This window comes from Nyctibius grandis, chromosome Z (genome assembly GCF_013368605.1).
Source record: "Nyctibius grandis isolate bNycGra1 chromosome Z, bNycGra1.pri, whole genome shotgun sequence".
NCBI classification, from domain to species: Eukaryota; Metazoa; Chordata; class Aves; order Nyctibiiformes; family Nyctibiidae; genus Nyctibius; species Nyctibius grandis.
The window spans coordinates 99761112-99773301 of NC_090695.1; the positions used below are offsets into that span (position 1 = coordinate 99761112).

The 12190-nt window shown below is 51.1% G+C and overlaps 1 protein-coding gene across 6 annotated transcripts in view; it reads left to right on the forward strand.

Moving 5' to 3' along the window:
• Window positions 1-12190, forward strand: part of IL21R (interleukin 21 receptor) — a 33417-nt gene that overhangs the window by 1061 nt on the left and 20166 nt on the right. For 4 of the 6 annotated variants that reach the window (XR_011050156.1, XR_011050152.1, XR_011050153.1 and 1 more), the window contains exon 2: window positions 7442-7534. The gene's annotated coding sequence lies outside the window, so the exon portion shown is untranslated. Of the gene's footprint in view, window positions 1-5397; window positions 5802-6380; window positions 6446-7441; window positions 7535-12190 lie in introns of those variants that run through there. The other 2 variants (XR_011050154.1, XR_011050155.1) reach the window with 2 other exon arrangements.

Consider the following 12190-nt stretch of genomic DNA (forward strand, 5'->3'; position numbering starts at 1 on the left):
TCTTACTGCTTGTAGCTAAGGTGCTGATGAACATGTTATTTGTTTTTACCGAAAATATCGGGTTGAATTTTATTTTCACTCAGGTGAGGTTTAATTCTATCAGAAATACTCTTTCTTTGCATGAGGGCAGTCACTGCTGTAGTTAACATCAGCACAAATGCTGTGAATGGGAGGGCTGTGGGGCAGACAGATGAAGAGGCTTTCCAGGACCCATCAACCAAATCCGCACTGAAATGGTGGAACAGGAAGACGCGTAGAGGCCATGGTCTGCCTCATGAGTAAGCCGACTCACTTCCCTAAATCCAAGCAAAGTCAAGTTTAATCACAACCCCACAGCTAGTTGTTGCAGCTACCCAGAATGTGTTACTCACTGTTTACAGTAGTAGCAGCAGGCTGTTCAGGGAGGCGCAGGGGCACCAGTGGTGCTTTCTTCCCCTTCTGCTCCTGCGCTCTCCCTTGTGCTCTTTGTGAACTCCTCCTGGAAGGCTTGCACTTGACTGGAGCAGGAGAGCTCTGCTCAGGCCACGATTGGAAAGCTGTTTGCTGCAGCACTCCTCTGCTGAGCCCCAGCTTCATTCTGCCTTTCCCTGGCTTTTTTTCTTCTCCACAGCTATGCCCTCCTGTCTGCTCATTTCTGTCGGATGGCTTTCTGTGCCTGGGTGTTCTTCCCCTTCTCTCCCTTCAGTATTTCTCTGGTGAAATCAAACTGTAACTCTTTGAGAAAGGGGAGCCCTATTCTGTGCCTTTGCATAGCCCAGAACTGGCGATGAACACCGGGGCTGGACACCGGGGCTGGCTGGGTGGCTGGCCAGCTCACCCCCTGTCCTGCAGTAGGCACGGTGCATGACTGCAGTGGGAGCTAAGTTCATGTTCCATCCTCCACTGCCTCCACTTTTGCCATCCAGAGCTATTGCTGAGCTATAAAATGCAGGTGGGTTTCAAACGCCAGGTTTCTGGCCTAAGATGATGATCTGCCCGGAGTGTGTGGGAGTTGTGACTTTGGGCTGGCTCCCAGGGCTGCCAGGGAGGTGTACTGGCCTGAGCCGCCCCTCCCAGGGACCAGCCTGTGCTTGCAAAGGCAGCGTACCCTCCCGAGGGAGGAACTTTGTTCCTGAAGGCTTTGTTCCCTCCAAGCATGTCCTTTTTAGCTAGTGGAGGGCTCCTACCAGGACAGAGCATTACTAATCGTAGTTAAGTGTATTTTCAGTGTTTTCCAGTTTGTTTTGTAAGACTGCAGTGCAAGTGGAGGCTTGTGCCAAGGTTTAGCCTAGTTATAATGCCATTTATTACTCGCTCACAATCGCTCCACGTCTTTCTCACCTGGCTGCCTACCAGGTATTAGCAACCTGACTCACCATGAGTGAAGTGGGTTCCTGAGAAAAGCAGGTGTATTCCCAGTTCAGGAGAAGCTAGTTCTGATCCACTGCTTCTCCTTTGCAGAGAGTGCCACTGCCTTGCCTTTTTTTCTTTCTCTTCTTTATGAACAGTGTTAGCCCCTTGGAAAAATAGGCACCTGTACAGAACAGCTGTTGGCAAATTCCTGTGAGTCACAAGGTTTGTCATCGCCTGTGGAAAACTAAGAATAACCACAAGATGAGGGTGAGAGTAGCATGGAGCAGGAGCTTGAGGATGTGGGGTCAAGTTCTTGAGGGTAAGGAGAAGTTAATTTAGGGTGAGGGAGGGGTCAGCTTTTTAAATAACTTGTCTCTGCATCTTGTTTTGGGACCCTGCATTGTTCAGGCAGGGTGCAAGGATGTCCAAGTGCTTATCCGTCATGAGCTACCAACTTTATCTAAGAAAACAAGTTCTTTTAGGTGTTGCATTCTAGCAGTGACACGGCCAAAGGAACAAAGGGTGAGAGAACCAAATGAGGGCGTTGTGACTCCAAAACCTGCTCCCTAATGTTTACCTCTGACTGTGGAATTATGTGACAAAACTCCTTAGTGAAGAGAGGCCAAGAGGACAGTTTGCTTTCCCCTAGCCATGTCTTTTCTGTAGAAAACTCCTTAGGGAGTGTGATTTGTGCAGTTTGTAGTCTAGCTCTGACAGAGGTGCTTCCAAAGTGTTTTAACTTTGCATACAGTTGCTTTCACAAAGAATATGTGTTTTTGACTGAATTCTCAGGGGAGCTGTGCCCGTGCAATGCACAGGCACGCACACGCAGATCATTTCCCCGCCTCTGCAGATTGCCGAGTACAAGGTCTGCCCCAGGCTCCCACATGGTGGTGTATCATGATTACACGTTACCCGGAACTGTAGTGTTTTTCACCACGCTGCTATGGCTGGGGCAGCCATATCACGCCGTCAGCTTTTTGTCAGATGTCGCAGCCACGGCCCGCAGCCCTCAAGGCCCCTCTGACTAAACTGCGGTGATGAGGTCGGAAGCCAAGCAGCAGTTCAACATGAACTTGCTGACAGTCGGAGCAGTGAGACCAATAAACCGGTCTGGTTCCAGCTGCAGGGTTCTCGTCTCTCAAAGCAGGTTGCTCCAAAGCAAAGGAAAAACCAGCCGAGTGAGGAAGATGGCACTTTGCAGGTACCTCGCTAACACACGTAAAGCTTGCTAAATTGCCATATCTTGGTGTGTTTTCCCAGAGCACCTAATAACAGCCGTCAGCAGCACCACGGGTTTGCTAAGTCCTGACTGTTCTCATTCCTTTGACAAGCTGAGAAAGCAATGTTGAGAGGAGCTTTACGTCTCCGCTGTGCTCTGGCCAAAGGTGCTTTGCTCTCTTTGTCCCTTGTGCTCTCCTGCTTCCGTCCTGTCCCTTCTGAGGCTTTCTACAACATGGAAATTTCCACACAGCCGCCTTCTACCCGTCCAGCAAGACTGCGAGATGAAAGAGAAGAAAAACTGGCTGCAGCCCTATGTGAACAGAGTGGGGAACTGACTGCTGCGGCACATGTAGCTGCACAGGGAGGAGGAGCAGCTGTCGTCTTCTTTTTTTCTGCTCTTAGCCAGAATACTTTCTATAAAACTCTGACAATTTATGCAGGAGACCTAAAATTCTGTATTCTGAATGCAGAGAGGCAATTGTAATGGCAAGAGTTGGGATAGTCCTGGCCTGTGACCCGCAGCCTGTCTTTGACAGAGGGGTGGCTGCGCTAGACCTGCCCAGTCCCTGGAGCGTGGCAGGCATCCGAAGGAGCTCCTGTCCCAGTTCAGTGACGGATCAGCTGCGTCCATGGTCCTCTCTGTGCTCCATCGTATAAGAGCAGGGCATTCACAGCAGTGTGGTGTTTGTCCGCTGCTTGGAGGTTTACTGATCGGTGACTAACCTGTCACTGGGACTTTCCTACTTGCTGCTGTTTCCCCAGCTCTTAGATATGGGGGAATTTGCCATAAGCTGAAAAGTTTGAGGTTGGCTGCTTCTCCCCAGCTCAGCCACTGCTGGTTTCACTTACAGTGAGCCACCCACACAGCAACAAGAATTATAATAGGGTGAGAAAGCACTGGACTGCCTTCTGGGGGTAGAGTTTCCACACCTGGCTTGGAGTTGTAACCAGTCCTGGGTTCTTGTCTTGATGCTGTAGAGTTGCTGTGAGAACCAGGTCTGCGCTGGCCGTGGTTGGCCCTGAAGTCAGCACTCTTGGCTTTGGTGAGCCGCCAGCACAGGTCTCGAGGAGCTGGCTCTGGCAGGCTCCCGCTGTGCTGACCAGTGCATGTGTCTGACAGGCTCCGGGCTTGAAGGTTACGCAGGGCAGCTCATTGCTGGGCAGTCTGCTCCCCCGCTGCTTAGCTGAGGGGCTCCAGAAGATCCTCCACAACACGAGGGAGGCAACAGAGCTATCACGTGCCTTGTTTCCTTCACAGGGGCAGGAATTAGGACCCATACTTTAGCATGTGCTACCTGTTCCACGGCCTCAGTCTGAGCTGTGCTGGGCCTCTGCAACAGACACTGTCATCTGGAAGCGTCGGGGATTCTTCCCACTTCTGGTCAGGCCACCTTTGCTGTAGTTATGACTTTTCTTAAAAACCTCCAGCTGTGCTGCCCAGTGTGAGGGACCAACACATTCAACTGCTGTCCATATTGTCTCTATTTTGCATGTTATCTGCCCCTGGTTTAGCTTCTTGCTGCTCCCAGCACATCTCTCTCCAACTTCTGCACCTGCACAGTGGCAGGGTAGGGTCATGCAGAGCTGGTCACAGAACAGCAACCAGGGGCTCCAGGCAGCTTCCTTGTTCGAGCAAGAGCCTCACACCACAGCCAAAGCCACAGTGGAGCATGGAATCCCCCGGCCCCTACATTTTGTAGGAACGACCTTCAGACGACTCCTCTTGTTGCTGAGCACCGTAAATGTTTGCCAGCGCTGGTTTGGATGCAGGTACACTCATGTGGCACGATTTCATCACGTTATACCCTGTGGTGTAGTGGAGCCAATAACCCCATGTTTTGGCCTTTTTAGCCTCAAACAAAACAAGCTCCTGCCTTCTGCCACCTTACAGTGAACTCCTACCAGCATCATAGCACAGCCACAGCTTCACAAATCTTGGACTGCCCCAAGACAGTCTCATGAAGCCTCTTGGCTTCTCTATGCAGAAATGTATTTTGAATTTTTGGAAACATTGGTCGCTTTGGAGCAATCTGTTTCTGCGAAAATCCTGTTTATCTCCGATGTTGTTAATACGCCCCAAGGTGCTTCTCGTAACTCTGCTTGTTGGTCCACCCTGCACCCCTACCCGACTTTTCCCCCCAAGACACGGTACATCCCTGCCAGTGACGTGAGAAGCTATTAATTGTGTTAGGACTGCGCGTTCTGTGGGTTTGGGATGGAGCCAGCAGTGCTGGTGGAGTCCATGGTCTGCCGTGCAATCCCCTCCTGCAGCTCGCTGCGTGCCACGTGGAGGCAGCACGCAGTGTCAGCCATCAGCGTTTGCTTTGAAAGTGCTTCCCCAGTCAGAGGTTGAAAATAGCTGGTGTGTTTCTCACCCTGTTAGGGGTGGCAGAAGCTGTCCAGGGCACACTCGGCTGCTGTGCCCAGCCCAGTGGGGCAGGCAGCATGGTGGGGTGTGCTGATTTTTGACTGCTGTGGTAAAACACCGATCCAGGAGGCTCAGGTGAGGCTCTTGCCATGAACAGCGGTAGGCCAGCAGCAGAGTTCTGGTCTTGGTCATCCCTGTGAGCAGAGATGTGGGGACAAGCTGATGGATGTTGGCTCTAAATGGGTCCGTTTCTGCCAACCTGCGTGGAAGGAGCAGTGAGTTCTGCAGCACTGCTGACTCAGGTGAGTGCGGTGGGGACGTGTGACGGACTTGCTGACCTTGGGCAGAGTCGGTGCTCTGTGGAAGCACAAACACAGAAGGTGTGGCCTGGGACCAGTCTGAGAATGGCCGTGATAGGGGAGGGTGGAGAGGATGGGACACACCAGCTGAACAGACAAAAGGCTGATGCTTAGTTTGTGATGCTGCAGGAGCCCAGCTGTGGGGCAGGGCTCTGACAAATACATGGAGGGAGAGTACTGCCTGTGGGCTACCCAAAGGGGTCCAGGCGCTCAGAGGAGGGTGGCGTGGAGGCTGTCTAAGGGAGAGCACGCTTTCCTGTGGCCTGGATGTGTACAAGGTAGTGAGGCATCTGGGGAGATGCTCTGGGCACGTTTTGCACGGTGCAGAGGAGGGTGGTGGGTTTGAGCCTGAGCAGAGCTGTAGGTTTCTGTTCCAGATGGTCAGGGTGAGTTCACAGGCGCAGTCATTCCTGTTTCTGTTAACCAGCATGCGTCTGGTGATTTCCTAAGAGAAGATACAAGCCTCTGTGCGGTCCCCTCCGTGTGAGCAAGGCGTTCGTAGTCACAGCTCTGTGAAGGTAAGCTCTTTTCCTCTGGCAGAAGCCACAGTGATGTCCTCCTGCTACAGCCTTCATGCAGAATGGGTTCAGACTTGATATATATATCGTGGAAAACAAGAGGCTGAGCCCAATGTTGGTGGCTACAAAGAGACAACTGGTGAAGGCCAAAGGGAGGCAGGAGGGCAGGGCGCTGGGGTTTCTGTAGGTGGCACTCAGCATTCCCCAGACCGAAAGCAACGCGCTCATCCCTCCTCTGTGCAGCATCCTGTTGTCACTCGCAGGCTGCCAGCTGGGGGCTTTGTTGTTTTTCAACCTGCCGCTTTGCTGACTAACACCTCCGCTTTCTGCCTGGCTCATTCATATTTTACCCCGTTTCCTGAGCTTTGAGGTGGTTTCTTCTATTGCTTTCCCTTCCAGTAGCACAGTTACTCATGTCTCAGCTGTTCTCCTGCCATTTTTTACTCATTACTTATCGTAATGTATGATTATCTTCCCCCTAAATGTCACCAGCCAGCAAAGGTGCCTCTGACCCTAGAGTTACACCAGGTCTGTATCTTTGACAATGCTGAGGATATTGTTTTAATTCCATTGTGACAGGAAGAAGATACAGAGGTAGTACTGTTTGCGTGGGTTTTTTTCCCCACATCATGAACTTGATAACTGTAAGTGTCACTAATTCTCTCTTCTAGAGAAAGGAATTGTCAGCTCTGATTGTTTTTTCTTCCGTGTGTATTTATTCTTGCTGATAGATATATATGGATGTTGCCTTTCTTCCAGTCGTGGCAAAATGCTTTTGGGTCATCACTAACTTCAGCAGAATCTACAAAGCCTTCCCTGGTGTGCCCTTCCCACTTGCTTCTTAGTGAATATTGCCACTGCAGGCTGGGCTGAGATTACAGCTGGGTGAAAGTAGTTGCCTCTTAAATCGACATAAATCCGTGGCAACTGAACTGCTTCAGGGCTCCAAGTGCTTTACGTTGGGGGCTGGATGCAGCTGCCCTGAAGTGCCATGGAAGCTGAGGTGTAGAGACAGTGCCCACACAGAGTAGCTCTGGAGCTGTGTGCTCCTGGAGACGGTCACTGCACGCTGAGCCCGCTGACTTGTGATCTGCAGAGCCCCAGCCCCGACACAAGCCGCCAGCGTGAGGTCAGGGTAGGGGTGATCCAGGCCACCTCCCTGCCCGGCGTCTGAGGATAGGTGCTGTTGCCCGGGTCCCAGGAGCCATTCTGGGGACAGGTGGAGGCAGAGCGCCGTGGTACTCGTCTGTCTCCGATGTGACACACGATGTACTACATAGTTAGGCTTAACCATTTAATGCCTTGACACTGATGCCTCCCCACTGCAAGGCTCTAACTCCACCAGCCCCACAATGACCTTTTAGACCTGAGGCTTGTGAGGTTTTTATCTGCTCTCCCACCTTTTTCTCACATAAGAATAAGAGAGCAGAGCAATACAGTAATAAACGCTGTGTGGGTGTCTGGGCCCGAATTCATTGCCTCCTCTGCTCACCACATCCTTCTGTCGGCACAGTAATACTGATACAGCGGTGACGTCAACCACCATTTATCACCGTGTATTCCAATACACTACAGCTCTGGGTCGTGCACAAGTAGGCTTTGCTCTTACTCAGTGCTGATGAGATCTACTTGCTTTCCAGCTCTCGCAGTGTCTGCAGTCACAGTCGTGATTTAGCCGGGCCAGCCATGGACGTGTGGAGGGCTGAAATGGACAGCTGAAAGGACAGGGCAAGGTAATGTCCACGTTTCCACCAATTTCCCTGCTGCCAGTTTGTTACTGCTTGGTATCTGTGACCGCACTGTAAATCTTTCCTATAGCTGACGTGGCCCTTGTGCCCCTCCTGTCACTGCTGTTGGCCTCTACTGGACAGCTAGAGGAGCCTTCTGTCTCCCTGATGCTTTAGCTTTGTGATTAGATGGCAGTGTACATTGATAATGAAGTTTTTTCAAGAAGAAAGCTTGATTTTGCATCTGATTGATGGACTGAGAGACTTCCACTCTTTTTTGCTTGGTTGTAGCTATGGCATTTATTTTCTCATGCTTGGAAATCCCAGATTTTTGTGTTATTATTTTACTTAAACTGAGTTCTTAATTAGGCTTTTTTTTTGTGGAAGTTTTGTAAGTACATACATTTCCTGGAGACACTTCAAATTGTGAGCTTAGACTGCATCCGTCGTTGGCAGCTTATAGCACTGTACTTCCAGAACCTTAACAAAAATAATCTTCGTAAATATCTGTGTCTGTATTGGTCCTATTTCCTATTCTCTAGTATATTAAAACCTTGTAGCATCATTTACATGTGCACATCTATATAAATGGCTAATCAACTTTATTATTGTGCTCTCATACACTGTTCCCTACGATGCTAGAGTTTGCAGCAGTGGTGCTTAGCAGCTGTACAATGCTTGACATTTTATAAGAATTAAGTAACCGGGTTTCAAGGATGCATGAAGCTGTCTCAGAGTCCCCATTTTGCAGAGAAATTGAAATGAGGTGGTAGAAAAGACTTTTCTAATGCCTGACGGGAAATAAGTTCCTGCCTCTGCTCATTGCCCACCGCCATTCTTCCCTCCAAGGGAACAATCACATGAGCAGGGTGCTGACAGATGGAAGCAAATGGGAAGGGTGTAACAAATGGAAGGGTGTAGGAAAGGTGGGGATCTTAATCATAGACTGGGTCTGAGGCTTGCAGAGGGCCTGACTGGAGGAAGCTTCAGAACAGGGACTGCTATACATTTCTGTGAAGCCATGAGGTCTTCCAGCTATCAAAGACCACAGAGACACTGCTGCAGAGCTGCATCTTCCCCAGCTCTTCTGCACACACATCCATGTCTTGTCATCACAACCTGGAGCACAGCCAGGAGGTCAGGCACACATAGCACTGACACTTTCTATGGTGCTCTCAGAGGTAGCAGTCCTTCCCCAGCACACTGAGGTAGGAGAACTGTGTAAGAAGTGAAGGAGATAAGTGCTAGACTAATCTGTGGGCACTGGCAAGAGTAAGAGATGGGACAGTGGAGTCCCAGGTGAGGAAGTGTTGTCTCTTTTCTTCACCTGTGTTAGCAGATCCTACTGCTTTTCTGTCTTATTTTTGCTACTGTGCTCTTATTCAGGAAGCTTCCTTCTACATTACAACCTCGTATGTTAACCTCTCTCCAGTGTGTAATGGCAGCCTCTGGGACCTCCATAAGACGTCTTCCCGATGAGCCACTTGGGCTTGTTGCTTTGACTTTTTCCTGTTCCGCCCCTCCTGTCCCATTGGATTGATGGTACTATTCTCTGAGCAGAGGAAGGAAAATAGGGAAGGCACTTTAAAGAAACCACAGTCCAGTAGCTAAAAGCAGCAAAGACTTCCCTTGCATTGCTCTGTCCATGTAGGCAGCGATGGGGCTAAAATGAGGGACCTACAGAAATATCATGGACATGAAGCACTGGGGGCACTGCCAGTTGGATTCTGAAACAAGCAATGGGTCTGCTGAGCTCTTTGACGGCCCAGCCCTTCCTCTGCTGAAGAAGAGGCAGCGAGTTGCCGTTCTTGGCCTTACAGGGTGGCCGAGACTGCGGAGCATGACAGCCACAAAGCAGTGACGCTGAGGTGGCCGCCTGCAGCAGGGCACAGTGCTGGGTGGCACGAGTCCGTCCCGCAGTCCAGAGCGTGTGCTGGGTTATGGTCAGCAAGAGGGTGTGAAGGTCTGAGGAAGAGGAGCAGCAGCCCTGGGGACTGTGCGCTCTCCTGGGGTGGGAACAGCCCCGTTTGGGCAGGTTGGGGACACCCTAAGCTGGGGGACCCCTGAATATTCTGAGCTCAACAACAAGAGGTTCTAGGTATTTTGCAGGGAGAAGGACGATTTAAAAAGGCAGTGGACAATCGCACGTATCGTGCCTCTAGGCCCAGTGACCTCTAGGCCCCAGTGGCCGGTTCATTCGGCACAGCTCTTCCATTAAATGTGCTGCAAGGAACAGGGCCCTCTGCTAGGAAGTCACGAGCAGATGCTGCATCAGCATCAGGAGACTGCTCATTCCAAGGGCATCTCTTGTGGTGCGGCAAGTCTTAGCATGAAGTCAGGAGAGTAGGTTTCAGGTAGCAGGATAACGGTGCCCTCCTCAGAGGAATGAGAATTTGGAGAAGAGCAGTGGAAGGAGGAGTGGGAGCAGAAGGTGGGGTTAGACAGTGGGCTGTGTCTCGGTAATCAGGGACTGCGCCACCAGAAGCAGTGGTAATGCCAGTAGTTATACAGAGGAAACTTGGAGAACTGGGACCAGAGGGGGCAAGAAAAGGTGTTTCCTCAAGGAAACGTATGAAGCAGAAGGGCTGGAGTGTGGGGAAAGAGAGTTTCTGTCCTGCCACTCGCAGCAGGCAGGGAGATTCGCGGGGTGCCCGGGGCTCTCGCTGCCCTGGAGCGTGTGCTTCGTCTGCAGGGTATGTTTGTCAGGAAAGGAGGGGCAGCAGCAGCACGGCTGCTCCCACCTCAGCACTGAGCTGCTGCAGCCATGAGGTGGTTGTGGCACCTCCTGAGTGAGCCTTGCTGATCTCATCTGAACACTGTGGTGCCTTGAGAGCAAGTCTCTGGGCTCACGTGGGGCTGCAGGGGCTTTTTGGTGGCTGCTAAATTTATTTTGCTTTCATTATTTGAGTAAACCTGGGAAATTTTTAACCACCACAGATGTTCCCCAAGTGGGAGAGGCCTCACTGACATTCTCTCTGCTGAGACTGTCTGGGTGTTTGCTGGTGGTGGTGGGGGAGGCACAGGCACCCCAGGACCTGGGTCCTGCACCTGGATCAGGGCAGCCCCTGGTATCAATACAGGCTGGGGGATGAAGGGATAGAGAACAGCCCTGTAGAGAAGGAGTTGGGGGCACTGGTGGATGAAAAGCTGGACATGAGCCAGCAATGTGCGCTCACAGCCCAGAAAGCCAACCATATCCTGGGCTGCATCCCCAGCAGCGTGGCCAGCAGGTCGAGGGAGGGGATTCTGCCCCTCTGCTCCACTCTCGGGAGACCCCCCCTGCAGTGCTGCGTCCAGCTCTGGGACCCAGGGCACAGGAAGGACATGGACCTGTTGGAGCAGGTTGAGAAGGCCACAAAAATGATCAGAGGGCTGGAGCACCTCTGCTATGAGGACAGGCTGAGAGAGTTGGGGCTGTTCAGCCTGGAGAAGAGAAAGCTCTAGGGAGACCTTATTGCTGCCTTTCAATACTTAAAGGGCACTTATAAGAAAGATGGGGACAGACTTTTTAGTAGGGCCTGTTGCAATAGGACAAGGAGTAATGTTTTTAAACTAAAAGAGGGGAGATTCAGACTAGATATAAGGAAGAATTTTTTTATGATGAGGGTGGTAAAACACTGGCACAGGTTGCCCAGAGAGGTGGTAGATGCCCCATTCCTGGAGGTTGGATGGGACTCTGAGCAACCTGGTCTGGTTGAAGATGTCCGTGCTCATTGCAGGGAGGTTGGACTAGATGACCTTTAAAGGTCCCTTCCAATGCAAACGATTCTATGACCTGCAGGAGGCCCTGCCAGGAGCTCTGGGTGTCTCTTGGTGGCTGCAGCTTGCCGCCCAGTCTTCACCGATATCATTTCACAGGCGCCTCTGTGCAGTCTAGTGCAGGGGATTTTGCAGAGCTCTGGGGCTCTGCAGAGACACTCCTGTGCATCCAGCCACTGACCGTGATGCTGCCCTGTGGCATGGCACGTGAGCCCTCCCTGCTGCCTGTGCATCCTTGCAACTTGCTGCCAACAGAAGTACATCCCAAAAATCACACAGGTTGCTTATCCAAAGTCTTGTCCCCAGGCAGCCTAGCCATTTCAGAATGGCTTGAGAAAACAGTGCTGCAGTCTGTGCCTGGTGTCAACAGCCGATGCTGTGCAGGGAGCTCATTTTAAGTCTTTCTGTGCCCATCTGTGTGTTTCTGTAAATGTTGAATACTGTAAAAACACAGCCTTACTGTGGTATGTGGCTTGAGGGCCTGGTCTTGGAGCAGGGGCTGTGGGCTGAGCAGTCATCTGTATGTGATGTTGTTTCCTCATATTGTTGTAAACATCCTGCTCTCATCTTCTCTGAAGACTTCCCTGTAGGTTCTCTTCACCAGACTGCATCAGGACAGCTTTCCCCTGGAGTGAGTGCTGTACATCATTCTCTTCTGTGCCACATGGGAGGCTGTTATTTTTTTGTCTGGTCTGCCTTCCTGGCGTCCCTTAACTAGATATTCCGTGCTTATTTTACCATGGGTGGGCCAAATCAATGAGTTCCCACGAGCCTTGCTCATACAGACCCACAGTGACATTCAGACTCTGTTTGTACTGATGTTTAAGCCACAGCAATGGCACTTCTCCTAGTTGCAAGCCATTTCTAGTTGCAGGAAACCAATGAAGAAAAAAAATGGGTTAG